This window comes from Canis lupus, chromosome 34 (genome assembly GCF_048164855.1).
Source record: "Canis lupus baileyi chromosome 34, mCanLup2.hap1, whole genome shotgun sequence".
Taxonomy (NCBI): Eukaryota; Metazoa; Chordata; class Mammalia; order Carnivora; family Canidae; genus Canis; species Canis lupus.
Genome location: NC_132871.1, coordinates 33321197 through 33343294, shown reverse-complemented (window position 1 = coordinate 33343294; position 22098 = coordinate 33321197). Strand labels below are relative to the sequence as shown.

At 47.9% G+C, this 22098-nt stretch overlaps 1 long non-coding RNA gene across 1 annotated transcript in view; it reads right to left on the bottom strand.

Moving 5' to 3' along the window:
* LOC140624145 (uncharacterized) overlaps window positions 1–21550 on the bottom strand; it is a 36511-nt gene extending 14961 nt beyond the window's left edge. The window contains exon 1 of the long non-coding RNA XR_012023675.1: window positions 21489–21550. This is a non-coding gene — a long non-coding RNA (uncharacterized lncRNA). The remainder of the gene's footprint in view (window positions 1–21488) is intronic.
* Between the last annotated feature and the right edge of the window lie 548 nt (window positions 21551–22098).

The window sequence follows — 22098 nt, the reverse complement described above, 5'->3', positions numbered from 1 at the left end:
TGCCCTATGACCCAGAAATTGCACTCTTCCCTATTTACCCAAAATATTCAGATGCAATGAAATGCCGGGACACCTGCACCCCGATGTTTTTACCAGGAATGTCCACAATAGTGACACTGTGGACGGAGCGATGGTGTCCATGAAAGATGAATGAATAAAGAAGATGTGGTTTGTGTACAAAATGGAATATTCCTCAGCCATTAGAAATGACAAATACCCACCATTTGCTTCAACGTGGATGGAACTGGAGGGTATTATGCTGAGTGAAGTAAGTCAATTGGAGAAGGACAAATGTATGTTGTCATTCAATGCGTTAATATAAATAATAGTGAAAAGGAATATAAAGAAATGGAGAAGAAATGTGTGGGAAATATCAGAAATGGAGACAGAACATAAAGACTCCTAACTCTGAGAAAGTAACTAGGGATGCTGGGAGGGGAGAAGGGCAGGGGGTGCGGGTGAATGGGTGACGGGCACTGAGGGGGGCACTTGCTGGGATGAGCATGGGTGTTATTCTGTTTGTTGGTAAATTGAACACCAATAAAAAATAAATTTACTAAAAAAAAAAGTTCAAACAACTAAACATTTATGCTGCCAACATAGGAGTACCTAAATATAGAAACCAATTAACAACAAACATACAGGAAATCACTGATAATAATACAATGACATTGAATTTTAACACCCACTTATGGCAATGGACTGATCGTCTATGCAGAAAATCAACAGGGGAACAATAGCCTTGACACACTGGACCACAGGGACTCAACAGATATAGTCTGAACATTTCTTCCTAAAGCAGAATACACATTCCTTTCAAGTTCACATGGGACATTCTCCAGAAAAGATCATATCATGGGCCACAAATCAGCCCTCAACAGGTACAACAGGTACAAGAAGGTTGATATCACCCCTTGTACATTTTCGGACCACGACGCTATGAAACTGGAAGTCGACAGTAAGAAAAAAAATTGGACAGACCAAAAATACGTGGAGATTATGAACATCCTACTAGAGAATGAATGGAGCAACCAGGAAATTAAAGAGGAAATTTAAAACGAAAATGAAAACATGTTTCTCCAAACCTCTGGGATGTAGCAAAGGCAGTCCTAAGAGGGAAGTACATAGCAATACAGGCCTCAAGAAACAAGAAGTCTCCAATACACAACCTCACCCTACACCTAAAGGAGCTGGTAAAGGAATAGGAAACAAAGCCTAAATCCTACAGAAGAAGGGAAAAAATAAAGATGAGGAAGAAATAAACAATGCAGAAAAAAAACAGTAGAATGGAATAATGAAACTAAGAGCTAGTTTTTCAAAATAATTAATAAAATGGATCAAGCCCTAGCCAGCCTTATCAACGAGAAAAGAGAAAACCTAAATAAATAAAATCACAAATGAGAGAAGAGAGATCACAATCAACACCAGAAAAATAAGACGATTATAAGGGAATACTATGAAAGATTATACACTAACAAACTGGGAGACCTGGAAGAAATGGACAAATCCCTAGAAATGTGCAAACGAGCAAAACTGAAATAGGAAGAAATAGAAAATATGAACAGACTCATAACTAGCAAAGAAATTGAATCAGTAAGGCACCTGGGTGCCTCAGTGGTTGAGCATCTGCTTTGGCTTAGGTCATGTTCCCGGGGTCCTGGGTGATCACGTCCTACATCAGGCTCCCTGCATGAAGCCTCATTTTCCCTCTGCCTATACCTCTGCCTCTCTGTGTCTCTCATGAATACATAAATAAAGGTGCAGCCACTGTGGAAAACAGTCTGGAGGGTCCTCGAGAAGTTAAAAATAGGGGATCCCTGGGTGACGCAGTGGTTTGGTGCCTGCCTTTGGCCCAGGGCGTGATCCCTGAGACCCAGGATCGAATCCCACGTCGGGCTCCCAGTGCATGCAGCCTGCATCTTTCTCTCCCTGTGTCTCTGCCTCTGTCTCTGTGACTATCATAAAAAAATTAAAAAAGACGTTAAAAATAGAGCTACCCTACGATTCCAAAATTGCACAGCTAGGTATTTACCCCGAGGATACAAAAGTAGTTTAGTAGATTTTAAGAGGAACATGCAGCCCAGTGTTGGTAGCAGCGTTATCAACAAGAGCAAAACTGTGTATAGAGCCGAGATGTCCATGGATAGATGAATGGGCAGAGACGATGTGTTAAATATACAAACTGCAACATCACTGGGTCATCAGAAGGGATGAAATGAAGCCATTTACAATGACGTGGGAGAAGTGGAAGGGACTTATGCTAAATGAACTCAGTCAGTCAAAGAATACAGATACCAAATACCATACAATTGGATTCACATGTGAATTTTAAGAAACCAAACAAACTGGCAAAGGGGCAAAGTGTGGGATGAGAGAGGCAAACCAAGAAACACACTCTTAACCACAGAGAATAAACTAATAAATACCAGAGGAAGGTGGGGGGTGGGAAATCAGGGGATGGGGATAGTGGAGGTCACCTCTGACCAGTACCAGGCGTTGTATTCAAGGGTTGAATCACTATGCGGTAAACCTGAAACTATATCATACTGTGTTTACAAAGAGGAATTCAAGTAAAACTTTAAAATAATAATTGGTAGTATAGAGGATACATGTGCACACAAGAGATAAAATCAGAAAGGCAACTGAAAATCCAAACAAAGAGTCTTTATAGCCACAAATCCCCTCCTTAGCTCAGCTCACGAGAATCCTGCCATGCCTATTCTCACCCCAGAGAAGACTGGATTTTGATTCTCTGGGGAGGCCACTGACTTGGTGGAGTCAGGCTATCTTTGAAACCAAAACCTAAATACAGTGCATAAAACTAAACTACCCAAGATGCTAGGAGTCCCAGTGCAGGCACATGCCAAGACACAAACTCTAACCATACACAGACATAACCCTTACCCTACACTGAAGCCTAATGTTAACCTAACCCTTAAACAAGAACTATCACTAATCAAAAACCAAACACAAACCCCAAGACCAAAACACATTCACTGAACCTACCTGCCAAGCCACACCCTAACTCCTAAACCTATTCTGAGGTTTCCTTAACCCTGACCCTTACCTTAAATCTAATCGTAACCCTAACCTCTAAACCTAACCTTAACTTAATGTACTCAAATCCTATTCCTAACCTTAATTTGTACCCTAACCCTAACCCTCTAATACTAACCCTATCTCATACCCCAAACTGTATACTACCCATACCCTAAAACTAATCCCTAACCTACTGTCTAACCCTATCTCTTACCCTTTTCCAAAACCGTACCCTGACCCTACCCTGACCCTGACCTGACCCCATCCCTAACCCCTAACCAAACACTAACCCTAACACTAGCACTAAACCCTATCCTAAGCCTAACCCTCGCCCTAACCCTAAACCTAGGCCTAACTTTAACTCTAACCCTTAACGCTAACCCCTAACCCTAACTCACACCCTAACCCCTAACCCTAACTGCAAACCTAATCACAACCCTAACACTAACCATAATCCTAAACCCAATTCCTAACATCCTGCCCTAATCCCTAAGCCTAAACCCTAACCGTAACTCTAAATCCTGTCCCTAACACTAACCCTAACCCCTTTCCCTAATCCCTAACCCCCAGCCTAACTCCTAACCATTGACCCTTACCCTTATCCCTCACGCTATCCTCTAATCTGTAACCATAAGCATAATCACTAAACCCTAACATCTAACCTAACTTAACCACCAACTCCCTCCCTTCTCGTGACCCTACCATTCATTCTACCCATTCACTTACCCTGTGGTTCTGAGTAGTCCCTTCTGAGGTGGACGTGGCCCCCAACGGCACCTCCAGAGTCCTCCAGGGGGTCCTGAGGAAGCCAGGATCCTGTGAGTGTGGATGTGGCCCCACGTGTTCCTGAGTCATAGTCAGTGGGTCCTGAGGACGCCGGGTCTCCTGTCACTGTGGACTATTCCTCACATCCTCTGGAAGCCTCACAGCAGGTCCTCAGGTGGCCAAGGGCTCCTGTCAGCCTGGATATGACCTCATGGCCCCCAGAAAACTCACTGCGGGTCCTGAGGGGGCTGTGGGCTCCTGTCAGCATAGACGCAGCCCCATACATCCTGAAGCCAAAGTGCTGATCCTAAAGAGGCTGGAGACTCCTGTCAGTTTGGATTCGGCACCGACATTTTTCTTACACCTCACCACAGGCCCTGACAGGCTGGGGTCTTCTGTCTGCATGGAGCATCCCCATATTTCCTGAAGTCTACACCGGGGGTCCTGAGGACGTCAGCGGCCTGTTGTGTGGGCGTGGCCCCAAGTCCTCCCATAACCTCACTGCGGATTCTGAGGAGGCCAGGGCTCCTGACACCATGGATGCGGCCCCCACCTTCCAGAAGACTCAAATTATGCCCTGAGTGGCCCGTTAGCTCCTGACAGAGTGGACGCAGCACCACAGCTTCCTGAAGCCTCCCTGCAGGTCCTGAAGCGGCCCAGGTGTTCCTATCAGGGTGGATGCGGGCCCACATCTATCCTGGGAATCTGAGCAATCAGATGGGCAGAGAAAAAACACTTTGACTTGCTCTTCGTCTTATAAAGATAAAGGACAGCTTTTCTATGTACAAAGTCAGTTGTCAAGATAGCCTTAGGGAATAAGAGTTGCAGCATCAAATCCCGCTGCACAGCTGGGACGCCCGAGCCCCAGGTATTCCTGATCCCAAATCCCTGGGCCTGTCTCCCAACACAGGCTGCCAGGCTGAGGTCATTAACAATTGCTCTCTTAGGAGCTTCGGGGAAGGGGGAAGGAGCTAGATAGGATGGGAAGGGACACAAGGAGGCCGAGAAAATGAAGGCCTTTCCACTTTAAGTTCAGCTTTCGACATATCCAGCCATCCCAGGCCCCTGTGAAGAAGAGCTGAAATTTACATTACTTCTGTTACAGGAAAATAACAAAAGTTTACAGCTTAATACCCTGGAAAGTCCCACAATAGAATAAAAACTGAGCCCAGGCCAAGTGCAGGAACCCCTATTAGAATGAGAATAGATCTCAATGCCTTTGAAGACCCCATATCAAAATGTAAACAGAACTTGAGGGGGATCCCTGGGTGGCCCAGCGGTTTGGCGCCTGCCTTTGGCCCAGGGCGCGATCCTGGAGACCCAGGATCGAATCCCACGTCGGGATCCCGGTGCATGAAGCCTGCTTCTCCCTCTGCTTGTGTCTCTGCCTCTTTCTCTCTCTTTCTCTGTGACTATCATAAAAAAAATAAAATCTTTAAAAAAAAAAGAAGTTTAAAAAAAAAAAAGAACTTGAGGAATTGCTCCAGCCCTTCGGGAGTACCCCGAGACCAACCCTTAAAACTAAGCTAAAACCCACCTCAGGGTCCAAGTCCCTGCTCTGCTCTGTCGGGTATACTTGGACACAAGCTCAAGCTTGTAAATAAACTCTCATGTGTTTGCCTTGGAGTCAGCTTCTCGGTGGTTTCTCGGATTAGCAATCTTGGGCACAACAGTCTGAAATAAAAAAACAAAACCAAAAGAAGCTCGGACACAGGTAGAGTGAACGCAGGGTTCTGAGAGAAGCCGCGGAGACCTGGGGGCTTGGCCGTTCTTCTGTGGAGGCCCCAGCAGACTGGGGTGGGGGATGCTCTGCCCCAGAGCCAGAGGACCCAGAGACCCCACCTGCATCCCGCCTATCAGGGCCTGGTCTCAGGAACAGGGCAGCACAGCCCGCTGAGCCCAGAGGCGCTGACGCCCACCCCGCCTCTGACCCCCGCAGGTGCATCTCCCAGGCAGATGTGCACCTGACAATCAGCGCCATGGCCCATCCCCAGACCCCACACAGAGCATTCGCTGCCACCAAGTTGTTGGACCACAGTGGCTGCAGAGCTTAAGCTCTGCCTGGAAAGTAGGGTCTAGATTCCTTTGTACTTTGTTCTCTTTTTTCATTTATTTTCTTTGATTCTTTTTTATTAATTGCCTTATTTTAATTTCTATGTATGTACCTTATATATTTCTTATTATTACTGTCATAGTACTTTAATTGTGATTCTTTTTAAAAATTTTTTTCAATTTATTTATGATAGTCACAAACAGAGAGAAAGAGAGAGAGAGAGAGAGAGAGAGGGAGAGAGGCAGAGACACAGGCAGAGGGAGAAGCAGGCTCCATGCACTGGGTCCCCGACGTGGGATTTGATCCAGAGTCTACAGGATCATGCCCTGGGCCAAAGGCAGGCACTAAACCGCTGCGTCACCCACGGATCACTTTAATTGTTTCTATTTTGGGATTTAGAATTTTTTAACAAGCAGGCCAAAATAATCTGGGTTTTATTTTGCTTTGTTTTGTTTTTTGGGGGGGAGGGCAGTTGTTATTGTTTTTCATGTTTTTCCTTTTTCTTCCTTCTTTCTTTTCTGGAAAATATAATGAGATGGAGAATATCACCTCCATAAAATAACATGAGGTCTACTCACAGCCAGGAATTTCATCAATACACATATATGATGTCTAACTACAGTTTAAAACAATGATTATAAAGACAACAGCTGGGCTAGAAAAAGAGCACAGAAGAAAACTAGAGAAACCTTTACTGTAGAAATAAAAGAACTAAAATCTAGTCAGGCCAATGTTAAAAATAGTATAACTGAGATGCAGTCCCAAGTGGAAGCCTTCAAAACAAGAATGGTTATGGGCCACAGAGACAGACGTAGGGAAGTCATCCACTTATTAAAACAATAACATTCATACCATAGGAGACTCAGAAGATGAAGAGAGGGAAAAGGTGGGCCTTGCTCAGACATTAGAAACAACAAATACCCACCATTTGCTTCAAAGTGGATGGAACTGGAAGGTATTATGCTGAGTGAAGTAAGTCAATCGGAGAAGGACAAACATTGTATGTTCTCATTCATTTAGGATATAGATAATAGTGAAGGGAATATAAGGGAAGTGAGAAGAAATGTGTGGGAAATATCAGAAAGGGAGACAGAACATAAAGACTACTAACTCTGGGAAATCAACTAGGGGTGATGGAAGGGGAGGAGGGCGGGGATGGGGTGAATGGGTGACGTGTAATGACGGGCTGAGCACTGGGTGTTATTCTGTATGTTGGCAAATTGAATACCAATAAAAAGTAAATTTATTATTAAAAAAAGGAAAAAGAAAGAAAAAGTGGCATCTGGGTGGCTCAGTCACATAAGCTATTGCCTTAGGCTCAGATCATGATCCAATTCCCAAGGCAGGCTCCCTGTTTGCAGGGAACCTGTTTCTCCCTCTCCATCTGCCCCTCTCGCTCTTGGTTTTTCTCTCCTCTCTCTTTCAAATAAATAAATGACATCTTTAAAAAGAAACAAACAAACAAACCCAGAAGCAATAGAAATCTCCCATGTAGAAGAATTTCAAAGAAGTTGTACAGACATTCCACCCTCAAGTTGATTAGCATAGCCTCCCACTCATATGTATGGAATACACATAGTAACTTCCTTCACAAAATATAATATGAAAATATGTATATAAAAATGATAATATAATAATAATAATAATCACTTTACAAGAGAGAAAGCTGACAAACACTACCTCAGCAAGATGATCAGATTGATACCAAGACTGATAAATCATGTTGATAATATCTATCCTTTATATGATATAATTAAAATGGCAGTATATCTCTGTATATAATCCACAAAAAGAGTTTAATCATGAGATAACAGACATTTCCCAACTGAGGTAAATTTTACAAAATACTCTACTTCTCAAAGTGTTCCAGTTCAACGACAACAAGGAAAGGCAGAAAGACTGTCACAATCCAGAGGAGCCTAAGAAGACATGAGTACAAATGGAATGGGATATGAGGGATGGTAACTTAGCAAAAACTAAGGAAATCTGAATAAAGTATGATCTTTGGTTAATGAGAATATTTTAATATTGATTCAAGGCTAATATTTGTACCTTCCTAATATACCACCAACATCATATCCCTACCCCACAACATCCACCCCCACACCATGGGCCCCCAGCAAGGACCCAGTGCAGCTGCACCCTGTGGGACATGCTCAACCTCCCCGGGGTTTTCTGGATACCCTCCTCCCATCAGAAGCCCGGTTGTCTCATAGAGAACCCAGAGGTGGCAGGGAGGAGGGAAGGCAGAGATCCCCGAAAGGCTGGGTGTAGGTGAGTGGTGCAGAGGATACATTGGGCCCTGCCTCCTCCCACTGTCTGTCCTGGAGGGTGGCACACCCTGCACAGGACACCAGCCCCTACCCCAGAGGGACCTGGGCTGACCTGGCTCTGTGCTCTGTGGAGACTAGGTTGAATTGAGCCCCTCCCAGGCCCAACACAAAGACTAATGGGACCCAGGCCCCCATGATCCTGGCCAGCCCTGGATTCTGGCCCCGGGCTGAGCGAGCCCTCTCACAGGTGGATGTGGCCTCCTGGGCCCTGGTCGTGCCCCACAGATCCAGGTCGCTAACCTAGGGCAGACTGGGGGACCCCGGGACACCCCAGGGTAGGGAGAGGATGGATAGGCCGGTTGGCCCCACCCAACCCCACACCAGTAGGCAGGCTCTTCCAGGTATTGGGGCCCCAGAGGGCCCAAGGCAGGCGTCCAGCTGCCCTGCGTCGCCCCAGTACAGGAGCTCATGAGCTGCAGGTCCAGGTCATCTCTGCTGTCCTCAGAACAGTCACTCAGGCTGAAATCTCAGGACACACGCCTCCACCCGGAGTCCACACATGTTTCCACAATGTGGACTCTAGCACCCGCCTCTCCACACAGTGTGATTATTGCCCTCCCCTAAAGTACAGAAAGGTCTCCCTCCCCAGGGGAAGGCGCACATTAGGCTCTGAGCAACTTTGCTGTAAAGTCAATAAAGTGTTGTGCAAAAATGCACAGCCAGCCCGTTTCTGTGTCTCCCAGAACTCTGTGCATGGGGCGTGAAGAGACACCCAGAGAGGAGGAGGGGGCACCATCCAGGCCCCAAACAGCCCCTGCTAGGGCGCCACCAGGTACACAGAGCTGACGTCCCCACGTGCCTTCCAGGGGCAGCCAGACGCCAGGGTCAGGACCCCACAGACTTTACTTGGACTCAGGCTGTGGCCCCGGGCCAGGTGGGGCTGGGACAGAGAGACAGCCAGGGAGCTTCAGGTCACCAGGGTCTGTGCACAGCGACCTGGGAGGTCTGTGCTCCCTCTCCAGAGGGCCAAGGATGGCCGAGTTCCGGGGCACTTCCTCCCGTCCCCCATCCTCATGCCTGTGTGCCTGGGGCACAAAGGGCCTGCGGGGCGGTCAGTGTGGCCCTGGAAGGGATGTCAGGACACCAGGCCCTGGTGTTGTGCCCAAGATTGTAAATCAGGGAAACCACCAAGGAGCCCACACCGATGGAAACTCCAGAGGGTTTCTTTACAAACTGGAGCTTGGGTGTAATTTCACCAAACACAGCGGAGCAGGGACGTGGATCCTGAGACTAAGAGTCATAGCAGCTTTATAGGGGCCAGTGGCCCATGGGATATGCAGAAAGTTGCACAGTCATGATGGTCCACACGCAGGTGGCCAATTGAATTACACCTGACCAAATAGTATCCACTTGAGCTGGCCTATTACTTTGGTCAGAATCGTTGCACAGTTTTGGGGGGCACAAAGCAGGGTTACATTGTTATGAGCCTATTTCCAATTAGGGTGTGCCTAGCGGCCTGACTAGGGTGGGGCAGCGCCTTAAGCAATCAGCAGCTCATGTGGGGGTCATAGGGGAGGAGGTGGGTGTAGCACAAAATGGAATCAGTCCTGCTCTGCTTGTCCAGGGGTAGGGGATTCTTGTTAACTTTCCTGGGTCCCACACTTGCAGCTCACGAACCTGGGCCACCCTCACCAGGTGGACTCAGCCTGCACACCTTGTGGTGCTGGATCGGTCACACCAGCCTGTGGAGGGCACCCTCCTTGCCCTAGTGAGTAGGGGCTGGGTGAGCATGGGGATCGCCACAAGGCCAGGCAGCACAGGGGACCGAGAACCCAGCCCAGACCCCAACTCGACTCCTATACACAGGCAGCAACAGGGCTCCCCGCCATGGGCAGCCAGCTCCTCAGGATCTCCCCCCAGGGCGGCGCTGAGGTCTGGCTCCCTGCTGGAGAGGCATCTGGGAGAAGAGAAACAGCAGGCGCTCAGCGGGACCCCCTGAGGACATGGGAATTTGGCTGAGTTGGACCTTCCAGCTCAGCTGACCCTCCAGTGGAAAGTCACTGCAGGAGCGAGCCCCGAGTCGGCAAGGAGAGCCCAGGAATCTGCCCAGCGCCAGCACCAGAAATAATGTTGTGCCAACCATTTCGGCATTTGGGTGACCCAGCCAGAGGATCAGATAGCTGCACGTGATATCTGCATGTGATAGACACACACACAACCCAAAACCAACAAAAGTCGGAATCCCCCCAATGTCGTCAAACAGCAGCCGGATAGTTACATACACGATGCTGTGGTCCCCAATAGGATACATGGTAGACGCTATAAACCATGACTACAGATTTACTGGAGGCACGGAGATGTGCCTGCTGGGTTTCAAAAAGGAGCACAGAGAGGCAGGAAGCATCCTACTGAGGGGGTGTCCCTTCTAGGAAAGGACACCAGGTCCCTGTGTAGGCTACAGATGGTGAAATCTGTCCTCCTCTCTTTCAGCTTCTGGTTTTCCTCCTCTTTTGTTCTTCCTAATTCTAGTTTAGCCTCCACCCTGCATCCAAGACAATGACCAAAGAGGCTGCGTTATGACATCGCGTCCTAAAAGGAGGCCGAGCTCTGGCTACCGGGTACAGAAATGGTCATTGCCTATGTGTATGCTGATCCCCCGAACTTGTGGCTTCACGGCTCTTGTCTCCCTGCAGAACGAGGGGAACCACAGGTCTTACAATGGAAGATGCCCACTTTCACTGGGGCAGTACTATCCCTTGTGGAGGACCTCATCTGGGCCAAGTAGGACAAGTGGGGCGATCAAGAATAGTTCGCAGGTGAGACATAAGCAAACACTTACCTTTGATGTCATGCTTTATTTGTTCATCCATTTATTATTTGTTAAATATTTTCGTTTCATGTCCTCTCTATACCCAACATGGAGTTCAAACTCACAACCCTGAGATCAAGATCCCCCAACCAGGCCAGCCAGGCACCCCACTGCCATGTTTCATAACTCTTTGCTTCCTTGCCTATCTCTGCATCCAACTGGAACATTAAGTCCTGGACGGGAACCTTTAGTTACCTCCGAATCCTAGAACATTCTCACCGTATCCCAATCCTGGATTGACATTTACCATTGAATAGCACTTTAAATAAATAGTAAAATAACTACTACAGTAAAGGAAATTATCAACTATTCACGTGTGTGGGCCCTGCACCCTGGGCTCCCAGGGAAGCTATGGTTTCTTTCACATTGATCAGGTCCAAATGACTCCACCACACCTCAAAGCGTGGGCTCAGTTTCTGCCCTGACACATGCAAGACCGCTGCATCAATTAACATGTATCAATCAATCAAAGAGAGCCTGACTGGCTTGGTGTTGTTCGTAAGAACATGGGACTCTTGTTCTTGGGGTAGCAAGTTCTAGCCCCATGTTGGCTGTAGAGATTACAGAAAAATCAAATCTTAAAAACAATCAATCAGTTGATCTTGGGGAGACACAGCCCCGGATCCCACAAGGGCAGAGAGCCAACTGACAGTTCTACGCACAATATTATAAGCCGCAGTGCACAAAATCTGAACTTTCAGAAGTCTCCTAGAGTGGGGGACACACCAGCCTTAAGGTGTTCAGGTGGAGAAGTAGGGGGCAATCCCTGGAGAAACAGGGTGGGCTCAGGATCCCAAGGGTCCCAAGGACAGTGGCGCCAACTGTTCCCAGGCACAGGAGCAGGAACCCGGCTGAGAGCAGCAGGACATGGGCCAGCTGTCTGCCCTGTGTGGCCATAAGCTGCAAACCCCTGTGCAGTCACAGGGCCCCGTTCCTGGGACAGACCAGCAAAGGCCAGGAGTGCGAGGACACCCTCCCTGGCAGGAAGAGCACAGGTCTCCACCAGGGCAGCCCCTAAAATTTGGAGTTTTAAAATTCAGTCACTTGTCTGTGTGGAGGCTGAGAAAATTGAGGCCGTTCCACTTTAAGTTCACTGTTAGCACAGGAACTGCCATCCGAGGACCCTGTGAAAAAGAGCTAAAATTTACATTTCTTCAGTTACAGGAAAAAAAAGAAAAAAACAGCTTACAGCCTAAGGTCCCAGAAAGCCCCATATTAGAATGAGAACAAAGCTCAATGCCCTCGAAGGCCTCATATCAAAATGTAAACAGAACTTTAGGAATTACTCCAGCCCTTCTGGAGGTCCCTGAGACCAGCCCTTAAAACTAAGCTAAAACACACCTTGGGGTCCAAGTCCTTGCTCCACTATGTGGGGTATACTTGGACCCAAGCTCGAGTTTGTAAATCAACCCTCCTGTGTTTGCATTGGTGTCGGCTCCTTAGTTGTTTCTCCAATTTGGGCTGATCCCCTGTCCCCTCCAACCCAGGCTGACCCTCAGTCACCTCCCGCCGACAGCAGCTTGGGAGAAGCCCTCACAGAGGTCCCACGGCCACAGTCGGCACTCTGGCTGTCCCCGGCCTCCCAGGAGAAGAAAGGAGGTTTCGGTAGGACACATTCCCATGGTGGCCCCAGGGCTCCCTGTCCAGGATGGCAGCTGGGGACAGGCCCTGGTATGTGTCCCTGATGCCAGCTCCTCCTCCCCGGTTTTCCTGCAGGAAATGAAGGAGGAGGCCTCGTCTCCTCCAGGGACATCATGCAGATAGACTTGGACATCAACAGGACATTCGGCAGCCAAATCATGTTTTGGGATTGCTAGGGGGTGGGGTGTGGCTGCTGAGTCAGGGGGCTTCAGGGCCTCAGGGGAGTCACAGAGGCTTCTGGGTAGGGAACACAGGGCTTAAGAGGCCGGGGGAAGCAACAGCAGCCAGCAACACACCACTGTATGGTAGGGTGCCGGGGATGACCACCGTGCCCAAAAACCCGGGGCTTCGGGGATGAGGAGGTCACTACGTTGGCGCCTCTAGGGGTTTCCATGGGACCTGACCCCAAAGGGGTGAGGGACAGCCCCTTGAAAAGCAGGGGGCTGCAGTGGGGCCCATGGAGGGCAGTAACCGGACCTGGGGGCCAGGCGGCATGGCAGTGGCTGGAGCAGGACACACATCCATCCGATGAGGGTCGGACGGGTCAGGGAGACACCCACACTTGGTGTTTTATATATATATCTAAATTCTATGCATTTGAGACAATTTGCAATTTGTAAACATACAAAGTATGATGATCCCCAGATAAAGCCCACGGTCTAGCCAGCGCCCTTCACTGACCACACGGGGCCCCAGGGGCAGGTGTCACAGCAAACCCCAGACTGAGGTCGCCTTTATCTGTAGACATATCCGTGTGCATCTGAGAGAATGTGGATGCCCTGTGTCGGCAGGCCCCCCATGCCATCCCCCCTCATTCCCCACCCCCACACCTTCCCCCTTTATCATCATCCCCAATGGCATCCCACCTATACCATCCCCCTCACACCCACACAGCCCCACACAATCCCCACCCACACCACACCCACACCATACCCCCTACAACATACCCCACACGCCACCACCATCATGCCCCTGCCCACACAACATCCACCCCCACACCATCTGCCCCCAGCAAGGACCCAGTGCAGCTGCCCCTTGTGGGACATACTCAGCCTCACCAGGGATCTCTGGACACCCTACTCCAATCAGAAGACCTGGTTTCCCATAGAGTGCCCAGGGGTGGCATGAAGGAGGGAAGGCAGGGAGCCCCTGACAGGGTGGGTGCAGGTGAGTGGTGCAGAGGACCCACTGTGCCCTGCCTCCACCCACTGTCCATCCTGGAGGGCGGCACACCCTGCATCGGACACCAGCCCCTAACCCAGAGGGACATGGGCTGGCCTGGCCCCAGACTCTGTGGGGGCTGCGGGGATTTGAGCCCCCTCAGGCCCAACACAAAGACTAACGGGATCAAGCCCCCCAATGGCCCTGGCCAGCCCTGGATTCTGGCCCCAGGCTGAGAGAGTCCTCCCACAGCTGGATGTGGCCTATTGGGCCCTGGGCGTGCCCAACACGTGCCTAGGTCGCTGATCTAGGGCAGGCCTGGGGATTCCGGGACACCCCAGGTGGGGGAGAGGAGGTGTAGGCGGTGGGCCCCACCCACACCAACACCTGGAGACAGGCTCCACCAGGTTCTGGGGCCCCAGGGGGCCAAAGTCCGGGGTCCAGCTGCCCTGCGGGGACCCAGCGCAGGAGCCCATGACCTGCAAGTCCAGGTCAGCTCTGCTGTCCTAAGAACCGTCTCTCAGGCTGAAACCTCAGGACACGTCCCCACCCGGAGTCGAAACATGTTCTGAAGTGGGGGACTCCAGCACCAGACCCCACCCCACATGTGATTCTTGCCCTCCCCTAAAGGACAGAATGGTCTCCCTCCCCAGGGGAAGGCGTGCACACTTGGCTCTGAGCCCATTTGGTGTCGAAAGTCAACAGAGTGTTCTGGTGCGAAAATGCACAGCCAGCCCCTTTCTGTGTCTCCCAGAACTCTGAGCAGAGGGTGAGGAGAGACCCCAAGAGAGGAGGAGGGGGTACATCCATGCCCCAAACAGCCCCTGCAGTGGCGCTGCCAGGCACACCCAGCTAACATCCACACGTGCATTCCAGTGGCGGCCAGACGCCAGAGTCCGGCCCCACAGACTTTACTGGGACTCAGCCTGTGCCCCGCAGGCCAGGAGGGGCTGGGACAGAGTGACAGCCAGGGAGCCTCAGGTCACCAGGGTCGTGGAAAGTGACCTGGGAGGTCTGTGCTCCCTCTGTCCAGGGGGCCAGGGCTGGCCGAATTCCGGGGCACTTCCTCCCCTCCCCGAACCGCTGTGCCTATGTGCCTGGGGCACAGAGGGCCTGCGGGGCGGTAGGGTGGCCCTGGAAGGGATGTCAGGACAACAGGGCCTTGTGTTGTGCCCAAGATGGCGAATCCGAGAAACCACCAAGGAGCCCACACTGATGCAAAAACCCGAGGGTTTCTTTACAAGCTGGAGCTTGGGTCCAAGTGCACCGGACACAGAGGAGTAGGGACTTGGACACCGATACTAAGAGGTGTAGCAGCTTTATAGGAGCCAGTGGCCCATGGGAATGCTGAAAGATGTGTAGTCATGTCGGTCCACACGCAGGTGGCCGATTGAATTACACTTTACCCTATAGTATCGACTTGAACTGGCCTATTACTTTAGTCAGAATTGGCACGCAGTTTTATGGGGCACAAACCAGGGTTACATTGTTATGAGCCATTTTCGAACTAGGGTGTGCTCAGCGGCTTGAGTCGGGTGGGGCAGCACCTTAAGCTATAAGCAAGTCATGTGGGGTCATAAGGGAGATGACAGGTGGAGCACAAAATGGAATCAGTCCTGCTCTGCTTGTCCAAGGGTAAGGGATTTTTGTTAAATATCCTGGGTCCCACACTGCAGCTCACGCACGTGGGCCACCCTCACAAGGTGTACTCGGCGTGCACAACTTGTGGTGCTAGATCTCTCACACCAGGGTGTGGAGGGAACTCACCTCGCCCTAGTGAGTAGGGGCTGGGTGAGTATGGGGCTCATTCTGAAGGCCAAACAGCACAGGGGACCGAGGAACCCCAGCCCAGTCCCCACCCAGACTCCCAAACACAGGCAGCCCCAGGGCTCCCCCCGCATGGGCAGGGCGGCCCCAAGGTCTGGCTCCCTGATGGAGAGGCATCAGGGAGAAGATAAGCAGCCAGCGCATGGGAGGACCCACTGCCGCACATGGGAATATGGCCAAGCCAGACCTTCCAACTCAGCTGACCCTCCAGCGGAAAATCACTGCACGAGGGAGCCCTGGGTCTGCCAGGAGAGCCTAGCTAACTACCTAGCACCAGCACCAGAAATGATGTTGTGCCAACCATTTCAGCATTTGGGTGACCCACCCAGAGGATCAGATAGCTAGCTGCACGTGATAGCTACCTGTGATAGACACACACACACCCCAAAACCAACAGAAGTCGGAATCCCCCCCAATGTTGTCTAACAGGAGCCAGATGGTTACATACATGATGCTGTTGTCCCCAGTAGGATACATGGAAGATGCAATAAACCATGACTGCAGAGGTGCTAGAGATACAGAGATGTGCTTGCTGGTTTCCAACAAGGAGCACAGAGGTGCAGGAAGAATCCTACGGAAGGGAGGCCCCTTCATGGAAAGGACACCATGTCCCTGTGATGGCTATGGATGGTGAAATCTGTCCTCCTCTCTCTTAGCTTCTGGTTTTCCTCCTAAATGCCAGTTTCCTCAATCATAAGACCAAAAATTTATTTTATTTTTTTAAATTCCTTTTTATTGGAGTCCAATTTGTATGAATTCTTGCTTCAGCAAGGGTGTCATTCAGGAGAGAAGGAGAGAGAAAGATTTTCTGGACAGTCAACATATCAAGGATTTCATGACCACTTAACCAGTCCAGTAAGGGATTAAGAGGGACTCTTCTAGTGGGGGACAAAAAGAGACCAAAAGCAATAAAGACTAGAAAGGACCAGAGAACATCACCAGAAACACCAACTCTTCTGGTAACACAAAGGAACAAAGTTCATATCTTTGAATAATCACTCTGAATGCTGATAGACTAAATGCTCCAATCAAAAGATATAGGGTATCAGAGTGGCTTAAAACACAGGATCTGGGATACCTGGGTGGTTCAAGGGGTTGAGCATCTGCCTTTGACTCAGGCTGTGATCCTGGAGTCTGGGATCGAGTCCCATATGGGGCTCCTGGTTGGGAGTCTGCTTCTCTCTCTCCCTAATTTTCGGCCTCTCTCTCTCTCTCTCACTCCCTCATAAATAAAATCGTTATTAAAAAACAAGATCCATCTGTATGCTGCCAACAAGATGCTCACGTTAGACCTATAGACACTGGGAGATTGAAAGTCAGGGGATGGAAAACCATCTATCACAGTAATGGATACCATACGAAAGCTGGGGGACCCATACTTATATCAGACAAACGAGATTTGAAACCAAACCCTGGGGGACACCTGGTGGCTCAGTGGTTGAGCATCTGCTGTCAGCTCAGGGTGTGATCCTGGGATCCCAGGATCGAGTCCCACATCACCCTCCCTTTGGGGAGCCTGCTTCTCCCTCTGCCTATGTTTCTGCCTCTGCTTCTCTGTGTATCTCTCAAAAATAAATAAATAATATATTTAAATCTCAAAAAGAAACAACAAATATTGTAAGAAGAGATGAAGAAGAACATTATTTCATAATTAAAAAGACTATCAAGATCAAACAACTAACTATTTGTGCTGCCAACATGAGTACCTAAATATAGAAACCGATTAACAACAAACTTATATGAAATCACTGATAATAATACACTGACAGAGGATTCCAACACCCACTTATGGCAACGGACCGATCGTCTATGCAGAAAATCAACAAGGGAACAATAGCCTTGACACACTGGACAACAGGGACTCAACAGATATAGTTAGAATATTAGATCCAAAAGGAGAATAAACATTCTGTTCAATTGCATATGGGACATTCTCCAGAACAGATCATATCAGGGCCCACAAATCAGCTTTCAACAGGTACAACAGGTACAAGAATGTTGATTTCACACCCTGTACATTTTCAGACCAAGGCGCTATGAAACTGGAAGTCGACAGTAAGAAAAAAATTGGACAGACCAAAAATACGTGGAGTTTATGATCATCCTACTAGAGAATGAATGGAGCAACCAGAAAATTAAAGAGGTAATTTAAAACAAATGAAAATGAAAACATGTTTCTCCAAACCTCTGGGATGTAGCAAAGGCAGTCCTAAGAGGGAAGTACAGAGCAATACAGGCCTACCTCAAGAAACAAGAAGTCTCCAATACACATCGTAACCCTACACCTGAAGGAGCTGAAAAAGGAATACCAAAGACTAAAGCCTACAAAAAAGGGAAAAATTAAGATCAGAGCCGAAATAAACAATACAGAAACAACAAAACAGTAGAATGGAATAACAGAACTAAGAGCTAGTTCTTTAAAATAAGTAATAAAATGGATCAAGCCCTAGCCAGCCTTGTCAACGAGAAAAGAGAAAAGACCTAAATAAATAAAATCACAAATGAGAGAAGAGAGATCACAATCAACACCAGAAAAATAAGACAATTATAAGGGGATACTATGAAAGATTATACGCTAACAAACTGGGAGACCTGGAAGAAATGAACAAATCCCTAGAAATGTGCAAATGAGCAAAACTGAAATAGGAAGAAATAGAAAATGTGAACAGACCCATAACTAGCAAAGGAATTGAATCAGCAAGGCACCTGGGTGCCTCAGTGGTTCAGCATGTGTTTGGCTCACCTCATGATCCCGGGGTCCTAGGGGTTCAAGTCCCACATCAGGCTCCCCGCATGGAGCCTTATTTTCCCTCTGCCTATACCTCTGCACCTTTGTGTCTCTCATGAATACATAAATAAAATATTTAAAAAAGAAAAAAGATAAAAAGTTGAGAAAGGACCCAAATAAAATCAGATGAGAAAAGAGAAATAAAAACCAACACTAGAGAAATACAAATGATTATAAGAGAATATGATGAAAAATTATATGCCAGCAACCTAGAACCTGAAAGAAATAGATCAATTCCTAGAAATATATAACATAGAAAAAATTAAAAATGAAGAAATAAGAAATTTGAACAGACAGATAACCAGCAAAGAAATTGAATCAGCAATCAGGGTTCTCCCAACAGGAGACACTTAGATCAATAGAACAGAATGGAAAGCCAAAACAAGATACAAACCTGTATCTATGAACCATAAAGGATAAGAAGGCAGGCAGTCTCTTCAATAAACCCTAACACTGACCCCAGGATAAGAATAAATGGTGTTGGGAAAACCAGGCAGCCACATGCAGAAGAATGAAACTGGACCACATTCTTACACCATATATATAAAAAATAAATTCAAAATTGATGAAAGACCTAAATGTGAGACCTGAAACCAATTCTAGAAGAAAAGATAGGCAGCAACGTCTTTGACATTGGCCACTGATTTTTCTTTCTAGATATGCCACTGAGGTGAGGGAACAAAAGCAAAAATGCTATTGGGACTTCATCAAAATGAAAAGCTTCCCCAAAGTGAAGGAAACAACCAAACCTAAAAGGCAACATACAAAATGAAAGGAGATATTTGTAAACAACACATCCAATAAAGAGTTAGTATGCAAAACACATAAAGCAAATATAAATCTCAAGATCCTAAAAACAAATTATGCAACTAGAGATGGGCAGAAAAATGAATGGACTTAGTCTCTGACAAGACAGCCAGATGGCCACCAGACTCACTGAAAGACACAAAGCGTCACTCATCATCAGGGAAATGCAAACCAAAACCACAATGATATGTCACCTGAGAGCCATCATAATGGCTAAAATTAACAACACAAGAAACAACAGGTGTTGGTGAGGCTTTGGAGAAAGGGTAGCCTCCTTACATTCCTGGTGGGCATGCGAACAGATTTAGCCACTGTGGAAAACAGTGTGGAGGGTCCTTGAGAAGTTAAAAAAAATTGGATCCCTGGGTGGTGCAGTGGTTTGTTACCTGTCTTTGGCCCAGGGTGCGATCCTGGAGACCCGAGATCGAATCCCACTTTGGGCTCCAGGGCATGGAGTCTGCTTCTCCTTCTGTCTGTGTCTTTGCCTCTCTCTCTGTGACTATCATAAAAAAAATTTTTTTAAAAAGAAGTTAAAAAAAGAGCTACCCTACGATTCCAAAATTTCACAGCTAGGTATTTACCCCGAGGATAGAGAAGTACTTTAGTAGATTCGAGGAAGGACACTCAGCCCAATGTTTGTAGCAGCCTTATCAACAACAGCCAGACTGTGGATACAGCCCAGATGTCCATCGACAGATGAATGGGCAGAAAGATGTGGTAAATATACACACTGCGACATCACTGGGTCATCAGAAGGGATGAAATGACTCCATTTACGGTGACGTGGAAGGAGTGGAAAGGATTTATGCTAAATGAACTCAGTCAGAGAAAGACAGATACCAAATACCATACAATTGCATTCACATGTGAATTTTCAGAAACCAAACAAACTGGCAAAGGGGCGGAGGAGGCATGAGAGAAGCAAACCAATATACACACTCTTAACCACAGAGAATAAACTAATAAATACCAGGGGAAGGTGGGGAGGATGGTGAATCAGGGGATGGGGATAGTGGAGGGCACCTGTGACCAGTACCAGGCGTTGTATCCAAGGGTCTAACCACTATGTGGTAAACCTGAAACTATATCATACTGTGTTTACAAACGGGAATTCAAGTAAAACTTTAAAATAATAATTGGTAGTATAGAGAAAACATGTGCACACAAGAGATAAAATCAGAAAGGCAACTGAAAATCCAAATAAAGAGTCTTTAGAGCCACAAATCCCCTCCTTAGCTCAGCTCGGGAGAAACCTGCCACGTCTATTCTCACCCCAGCAGAAGCCAGGATTTTGATTCTCTGGGGAGGCCACTTACTTGGTGGAGTCAGGCTATCTTTGAACCCAAAACTTAAATAGAGTGCATAAAACTAAACTGACAAAGATGCTAGGAGTCCCAGTGCAGGCACATGCCAAGTCCCAAACTCTAACCATACACAGACATAAGCCTAACCATACACTTAGTCTTAATGTTAACCTAACCCTTAAATAAGACCCATCACAAATCAAAAACCAAAACACATTCACGGGACCTTCATGCCAACCCTCACCCTATATCCTAAATCTATTCTAAACCCTTAAGCCTGACTCCTACCTTAAATCTAACCCTAACCTCTAACCCTAACCTTAACTTAATGTACTCAAATCCTATTCCTAACCTTAACCTGTACCCTAACCCTAAACCTCTAATACTAATCCTATCTCATACCCCTAACTGTACTCTAACCTGTACCCTAAAACTAACTCCTAAACCACTCCCTACACCTATTACCCTTTTCCAAAACCGTACCCTGACTCTGACCCTGACCTGACCCTAAACTCTAACTAAATACTAATCCTATCCCTAGCCCTAACCCCTATCGTAAACCTATACCTCGCCCTAACCCTAAACCTAGCCCTAAATTTTACCCTAACCCCTAACCCTTACCCCTAACCCTAACTCACACCCTAACACCTCACCCTAACTGCAAACCTAAGCCCAACCCTAACTGTAACCATAACCTAAACCCCACCTCCAAACCTCCTGCCCTAAACGCTAAAGCATAACCCTAACACTAACTCTAAATACTGTCACTAACCCTAACCTCATTCCCTAATCCCTAACCCCCATCCTAACTCCTAACCACTGACCCTTACCCTTATCCCTCACCCTAACCTCTAATCCGTAACCATAAGGTTAATCACAAACACCTAACATCTAACCTAAGCCAAACCACCAACTGCCTCACCTCCCCTGACCCTACCATTCATTCTACCCATTCACTTACCCTGTGGTTCTGAGGAGTCCCTTCTGATATGGACGAAGCCCCCAATGTCTTGTGCTCTTTTTTTCAGTCTCCTTTTTTATTCTCTGTGATGCTCCTGAGAAGGGAGTCACATCCATCATTTCCTTCCTGAATGCTCACTGTCAGGACACAGCAAGCCCCACAATAGAATAAAAACTGAGCCCAGTCCAAAGGCATAAAGCCCCTATTAGAACAGATCTCAATGCCCTTGAAGGCCCCATATCAAAATGTAAACAGAACTTGAGGAATTACTCCAGCCCTTCGGGAGTTCCCCAAGACCAACTCTTACAAATAAGCTAAAACCCACCTCGGGGTCCAAGTCCCAGCTCCACTGTGTTGGGAATACTTGGACACAAGCTCGAGCTTGTAAATAAACCCTCATGTGTTTGCATTGGTGTTGGCTTCTTGGTGATTTCTCAGATTCACAATCTTGGGCACAACAGTCTGAGATAAAAAAAGAAAACCAAAAGAAGCTCGGACGCAGGTAGAGTGAACGCAGGGTTCTGAGCGAAGCCGCGGAGACCCGGAGGCTTTGGGGTTCTTCTGTGGAGGCCCCAGCAGACTGGGGGGCGGGATGCTCAGCCCCAGAGCC